Source organism: Ursus maritimus, assembly GCF_017311325.1.
Source record: "Ursus maritimus isolate PB19 chromosome X unlocalized genomic scaffold, ASM1731132v1 scaffold_X1, whole genome shotgun sequence".
In the NCBI taxonomy this organism is placed as follows: Eukaryota; Metazoa; Chordata; class Mammalia; order Carnivora; family Ursidae; genus Ursus; species Ursus maritimus.
This window is the reverse complement of record NW_024423319.1, coordinates 60,358,863-60,367,317: the sequence shown is the minus strand read 5'-3', so window position 1 is coordinate 60,367,317 and position 8,455 is coordinate 60,358,863.

Below are 8,455 nucleotides of genomic sequence, written 5' to 3'. Positions count from 1 at the left end.
CAAATATTAGATCCAAGGATACAGTATTGAAAGCGGCCAAGGAAAAGAAATTTCTCACGTACCAAGGCAAAGTTATCAGAATTATGTCAGACCTGTCTACACGGACCTGGAATGAGAGAAAGAGTTGTGGGGGGGAGCATTTTTAAAGCTCTTTCAGAGAAAACATGCAGCCAAGGATCCTTTATACAGCAAAGCTGTCATTCAGATTGATGGAGAAATAAAGACCTTCCAGAATCGCCAGTCATTGACCAATTTCATAAGCATAAAACCAGCCCTACAGGAGATATTAAGGGGGGTTTAATAAAAGTCAAAAGGCCCCAAGAGTGATACAGAACAGAACGTCACAATCTATAGAAACAAAGACTTTACTGGCAACATGGCATCATTAAAATCAAATCTCTCAATAATCAGTCTCAATGTAAATGGCCAAAATGCTCCCATAAAACACCACAGGGTTGCAGATTGGATAAAAAGACATGATCCATCCATTTGCTGTCTACAAGAGACTCATTTTGAACCTAAAGATACATTCAGACTGACAGTAAAGGGATGGAGTACCATCTTTCACGCCAATGGACCTCAAAAGAAAGCTAGGGTAGCAATTCTCATATCAGAAAGATTGGATTTTAAACGAAAGACGATAGTTAGAGATACAGAAGGGCACTATATTATTCTTAAAGGATTTATCCGACAAGTGGATATGACAATTCTAAATACAAATGCCCCCAACAGGGGAGCAGCAAGATATACAAGCCAACTCTTAACCAGAATAAAGAGACATATAGATAAAAATATGTTAATAGTAGGGGACCTCAACACTCCACTATCAGAAATAGACAGAGCACCCATGCAGAAAACTGACAAAGAAACAAGGGCTTTGAATGCCATACTTGACGAGTTGGACCTCATAGATATATATATAGAACACCACACCCCAGAACCAAAGAATACTCATTCTATTCTAATGCCCATGGAACATTCTCAAGAATAGACCATGTTCTGGGTCAAAAAACAGGTCTCAACCGATACCAAAAGACTGAAATTATTCCCTGCATATTCTCAGACCACAATGCTTTGAAATTGGAACTCAAACACAAGGAAATTTTGGAAGAAACTCAAACACTCAGAGACAAAGAACCATCCTGCTCAGGAATGATTCTATAAACCCGGAAATCAAAAATCAATTTAAACAGTTTATGGAGACCAAGGAGAATGAAAACACAGTGGTCCAAAACCTATGGGATACTGCAAAGGCAGTCCTAAAGGGGAAATGCATAGCCATCCAAGCCTCACCCAAAAGAATAGAAAAATCTAAAATGCAGTTTTTATATTCTCACCTCAAGAAGCTGGAATAGCAACAGAGTGAAAGGCCTAATCTACGCACAAGGAAGCAGTTGACCAAGATTAGAGCAGAAATCAATGAATTAAAAACAAGGAGTACAGTAGAGCAGATCAACAGAGCTAGAAGCTGGTTCTTTGAGAGAATCAATAAAATTGACAGACCACTGGCAAGACTTATCCAAAAGAATAGAGAAGTGACCCAAATTTATAAAATTATGAATGAAAAGGGAGAGGTCACAACCAACACCGAAGAAATTGGAAGGATTATTAGAAACTTTTATCGAAAGCTTTATGCCAATAAATTAAGCAATCTGGAAGAGATGGAGGACTTCCTGGAAACCTATAAACTATGAAGACTGAAACAGGAAGAAATTGATTTTTTAAACAGGCCAATTAATTATGAAGAGATTGAGTCAGTGATAAACAACCTTCCAAAAAACAAAACTCCAGGCCTGGACGGTTTTCCTGGGGAATTCTACCAAACATTCAAAGAAGAAATAATACCTGTTCTCCTAAAGCTATTTCAAAAAATAGAAACAGAAGGAAAGCTACCAAACTCATTCTATGAGGCCAATATTACCTTGATCCCCAAACCAGGCAAGGACCCCATCAAAAAGGAGAATTACAGACCGATTTCCCTAATGAATATGGACGCCAAAATCCTCAACAAGATACTTGCTAATAGAATCCAACAGTACATTAAAAGGATTATCCATCACGATCAAGTGGGATTCATACCTGGGATGCAAGCGTGGTTCAATATTCGCAAATCAATCAGCGTGATACATCATATCAACAAGAAAAGACTCAGGAACCATATGATCCTCTCAATCGATGCCGAAAAAGCATTTGACAAAATACAGCATCCTTTCCTGATTAAAACCCTTCAGAGTGTAGGAATAGAAGGTACATTTCTCAATCTCATAAAAGCCATCTATGAAAAGCCTACTGCAAATATTATTCTCAATGGGGAAAAGCTGGAAGCCTTTCCCTTAAGATCAGGAACTCGACAGGGATGCCCACTCTCGCCACTATTATTCAACATAGTACTAGAAGTCCTTGCAACAGCAATCAGACGACAAAAAGGGATCAAAGGTATTCAAATTGGCAAAGAAGAAGTCAAAATGTCTCTCTTTGCAGATGACATGATACTCTATATGGAAAACCCAAAAGAAGCCACTCCCAAACTATTAGAAGTTATAGAGCAATTCAGTAACGTGGCGGGATACAAAATCAATGCTCAGAAATCAGTTGCATTTCTATACACGAATAACAGAGACCGAAGAAAGAGAAATTAGGGAATCCATCCCATTTACAATAGCACCAAAAACCATACGTTACCTTGGAATTAACTTAACCAGAGACGTAAAGGACCTATATTCTAGAAACTATAAATCACTCTTGAAAGACATTGAGGAAGACATAAAAAGATGGAAAGATATTCCATGCTCATGGATTGGAAGAATTAACATAGTTAAAATGTCCATGCTACCCAGAGCAATCTACACTTTCAATGCTATCCCGATCAAAATACCGAGGACATTTTTCAAAGAACTGGAACAAATAGTCCTTAAATTTGTATGGAAACAGAAAAGGCCCCGAATCTCCAAGGAACTGTTGAAAAGGAAAAACAAAGCTGGGGGCATCACAATGCCGGATTTCGAGCTGTACTACAAAGCTGTGATCACAAAGACAGCATGGTACTGGCACAAAAACAGACACATAGACCAATGGAACAGAATAGAGAGCCCAGAAATGGACCCTCGGCTCTTTGGGCAACTAATATTTGATAAAGCAGGAAAAAACATCCGGTGGGAAAAAGACAGTCTCTTCAATAAATGGTGCTGGGAAAATTGGACAGCTACATGCAAAAGAATGAAACTTGACCACTCTCTCACACCATACACAAAAATAAACTCCAAATGGATGAAAGACCTCGATGTGAGACAGGAATCCATCAAAATTCTAGAGGAGAACATAGGCAGCAACCTCTACGACATCGGCCAAAGCAACCTTTTTCATGACACATCCCCAAAGGCAAGAGAAACAAAAGATAAAATGAATTTATGGGACTTCATCAAAATTAAAAGTTTCTGCACAGCCAAGGAAACAGTCAGAAAAACTAAGAGGCAGCCCACGGAATGGGAGAATATATTTGTAAATGACACTACAGATAAAAGACTGGTATCCAAGATCTACAAAGAACTTCTCAAACTCAATACGCGAGAAACAAGTAAACAAATAAAAAAATGGGCAAAAGATATGAACAGGCACTTTTCCAAAGATGACATACAAATGGCTAACAGAGACATGAAAAAATGTTCAAAATCATTAGCCATCAGGGAAATTCAAATCAAAACCACATTGAGATACCACCATACGCCAGTTAGAATGGCAAAAATTGACAAGGCAAGAAACAACAATTGTTGGAGAGGATGTGGAGAAAGGGGATCCCTCTTACATTGTTGGTGGGAATGCAAGTTGGTGTAGCCACTCTGGAAAACAGTGTGGAAGTCCCTTAAAAAGTTAAAAATTGAGCTACCCTATGACCCAGCCATTGCACTACTGGGTATTTACCCCAAAGATACAGACATAGTGAAGAGAAGGGCCATATGCACCCCAATATTCAAAGCAGCATTGTCCACAATAGCTAAATCATGGAAGGAACTGAGATGCCCTTCAACAGATGGCTGGATTAAGAAGTTGTGGTCCATATATACAATGGAATATTACTCAGCTATCAGAAAGAACGAGTTCTCAACATTTGCTGCAACATGGATGGCATTGGAGGTGATAATGCTAAGTGAAATAAGTCAAGCAGAGAAAGACAATTATCATATGATTTCTCTCATCTATGGAACATAAGAACTAGGAAGATCGGTAGGGGAAGCATGGAGTAAAGAAAGGGAGTAATCAGAAGGGGGAATGAAGCATGAGAGACTATGGACTTTGAGAAGCAAACTGAGGACTTCAGAGGGGAAGGTGGTGGGGGAATGGGATAGACTGGTGATGGGTAGTAAGGAGGGCACGTATTGCATGGTGCACTGGGTGTTATACGCAACTAATGAATCATTGAACTTTACATCCGAAACCGGGGATGTACTGTATGGTGACTAACATAATATAATAAAAAAACATTAAAATAAAAAAAATGAGAACATACCAATACTTATGGGATGCTGTAAAAGCAGTTCTACGATGGAACGTTATAGCAATAAAAACCCGAATGTAAAATTGGTGACAGGGAGAGGAAGATATAGGCTTCAAGCTATGGAATGAATAAGTCACAAAAATAAAAGTCACAACATATGGAATATTGTCAATGTGATTGTAATAGCAATGTAATAGGATGAATATTAGCTACACTGTGCTGAATATAGCATAATGTATAAACTTGCAAAATCACTGACTTGTACACATAAAACTAATGTAGTATTGTGTGTCAACTGTACTCAATTTTTTAAAAAAATGTAAATAAATAAAGTAAATAAATAAATACCTGAATCAGAAAAATTAAAGGAAGGGGCGCCTGGGTGGCACAGTCGTTGGGCGTCTGCCTTCAGCTCAGGGCGCCATCCCGGCTTTCCGGGATGGAGTCCCACATCGGGCTCCTCCGCTGGGAGTCTGCTTCTCCCTCTCCCACTCCCCTGCTGTGTTCCCTCTCTCACTGGCTGTCTCTCTGTCACATAAATAAATAAAATCTTAAAAAAAAGAAAAAGAAAAGGAATAAACAAAGAAAGATCTCAAATAAACAGCCTAATTTTACACCCTCCAAAAACTAAAAGAATAACAAAGGCCAGAGTTATTAAAAGGAAGGAAATACCAAAGATCAGAACAGACATAAATTAAATAGAGACTAAAAAGAGAATAGAAAAGATCAATTAAACCAAGGGTTGCTTTTGTTAAAGATCAACAAAATTGATAAACATTGAGTGAGACAGACTCACCCAGGAAAAAAAAGAAAAGACTCAAATAAATAAAATCAGAAATGAAAAAGCAGACATTATAACTGATACTACAGATGTACAAAGGATCATAAAAAAGTACTATGGACAACTATACACCTACAAATTGTACAACCTTGAACAAATGGGTAAATTTGTAGAAACACACAATCTACAAAAACTGAATCATGAAGAAATAGAAAATCTAACTGAGCAAATACTTGTAAGAATATTGAATCAATAATTAAAAACCTCTCAAAACATAATAATCCAGAAACAGACAGCTCCAGTGGTAAATTCTACCAAACATTTAAAGAATTTGTACCAGTTCTTCTCAAAGTCTTTCAAAAACAGAAGGGGTTCGGGTGCCTGGATGGCTCAGTTGGTTAAGCATCTGCTTTCGGCTCAGGTCATGATCCTGAGGCCCTGGGACTGAGCCCTGCACGTCAGTCTCCCTGCTCAGTGGGGAACCTGCTTCTCCCTCTCCCTCTGCTGCTCCCCCTGCTAGTACTCTCTCACTCACTCTCTTGCTCTCTCAAATAAATAAAAATCTTAAAAAGAAAAAAAGACATTAAGGCCAGGAACAAGACAAGGATTTCCACTCTCACCACTTTTATTTAATATAATACTGGAAGTCCTAGCCACAGCAATCAGAAAACAAAAAGAAGTAAAAGGCATCCAAATAAGTAAGGAAGAAGTAAAGCTTTCAGTATTTGCAGGTGACATGACACTATATGTATAGAAAACCCAAAAGACACCGCCAGAAAACTACTAGAACTAGCAGGATACAAAATCAATGTGCAGATATCTGTTGCATTCCTGTATGTTAATAATGAAGCCTCAAAAAGACAAATTAAGAAAATAATTCAATTTATAATTCCACCAAAAATAATAAGATACCTAGGAGTAAACCTAACTAAAGACGTGAAAGACCTGTAGTCTGTAAACTATAAAACACTGATGAAAGAAATTGAAGATGACACAAATAAAGGGAAAGATATCTCATGCTCATGGACCGGAAAAACAAATATTGCTAAAACGTCTATACTACCCAAAGCAATCTACCCTTTTAATGCAATCCCTATCAAAATACCAAAAACATTTTTCACAGAACTAGAAAAAACAATCCTAAAATATGTATGGAGCCACAAAAGATCCCAAATATCCAAAGCAATTTTGAAAAAGAAAAGCAAAGTTGGAGGTATCACAATCCCAGACTTCAAGTTATATTACAAAGCTGTAGTCATAAAGACAATATGGTGCTGGCACAAAAATAGACACACAGATCAATGGAACAGAATAGAAAGCCCATAAATAAACCTACAATTATATGGTCATTTAATCTTTCACAAAACAGGAAATAATACCCAATGGGAAAAAGAAAGTCTCTTCAACAAATGGTGTTAGGAAAATTGGTCCACTACACATAAAAGAATGAAAGTGGACCACTTTCTTATACCACACACAAAAATAAACTCAAAATGGATTAATGACCTGTGAGATAGGAATCCACAAAAATCTTATGAGAAAGCAGAGGAAGTAATGTTTCTGATATTGGCTGTAGCAGCATTTTTCTAGATATGTCTCTTGAGGCAAGGGCAATAAAGTAAAAAATAAGCTATTGGGACTTCACCAAAATAAAAAGCTTCTGAACAGTGAAGGAAACAATGAACAAAACTAAAAGGCAACTTACCGAATGGGAGAAGACTCTTTCAAGTGACATATCCAATAAAAGTTTAGTACCCAAAATATATAAAGAACTTATAAAACTCAACACCTAAAAACAAGTGGCCCAATTAAAAAATGGACAGAAGACATGAACAGACATTTCTCCAAAGAAGACATCCAGATGGCCAATGGACATATGAAAAGATGCTCATCATAACTTATCATCAGGGAAATGTAAATCAAAACTACAAGGAGTTATCTCCTCACACCTGTCAGAATGACCAAAATAAAAAACACAAGAAATGACAAGTGTTGGCAAAGATGTGGAGAAAAAGGAGCATTCTTTCACTGTTGGTGGAAACGCAAACTGGTGCAGTCACTGAGGAAAACAGTACGGAGATTCCTCAAAATGTTAAAATAAAACTACCCAGTGATCCAGTAATTGCACTACTGGGTATTTACCCCTCAAAATACAAAAATACTAATCCCAAGGGATACATACACTCCTATATTTATTGCTGCATTATTTATAATAAGCAAACTATGGAAGCAGCCCAGGAGTCCATCAATAGATGAATGGATATGTAATAACATATAATATCTTATCATATTATATAATCATATAATATAAATGATGGGATATTTTCAACCATAAAAAATGAAATGTTGCCATTCACAATGACATGGATGGAGCTAGAAGGTATAATGCTAAGGAAAATAAATCAGTCAGAGAAGACTAATACCGTATGTTTTCACTAATGTGGAATTTAAAAACCATAACAAACCAGCAAAAGAAAAAAAAGAGAGAAATCAAGAAACAGACTGAACTATAGAGAGCAAACTGATGGTTAGCATAGGAGAGGTGGATGAGGAGGATGAGTGAAATAGGTGATGGGAATTAACAAGTGCACTTGTGATGAAGAATGTACTTGTGTGAGATAGATTCCTATCTCACATTTAGGTCCCTAATCCATTTTGAGTTTATTTTTGTGTATGGTATAAGAAAGTGGTCCACTTTCATTCTTTTACGTGTAGTGGACCAATTTTCCTAACACCATTTGTTGAAGAGACTTTCTTTTTCCCATTGGGTATTATTTCTTGTTTTGTGAAAGATTAATTGACCATACAATTGTAGGTTTATTTAAGGGCTTTCTATTCTGTTCCATTGATCTGTGTGTCTATTTTTGTGCCAGCACCATACATGGTGATGTATAGAATTGTTGAATCACTATACTGTACACCTGAGACTCACATGACACTGTATATCATTATTAACATAACATTTTTTTGATTCTCTGAAAGGTTATGAAGTGGCAAAACAAAAAATAAAGGAGACGGAATACTTCCAAACTCATTTCATGACAGAATCATTACCCTTATATCAAAACCATACAGGGACAGTACATGAAAAGAAAATTTAAGCCAGTATCTCTGATGAACTCAAATCATCAAAAATTATTAGCAAAGTGAATTCAACAATACATGAAAAGGATCATACATCC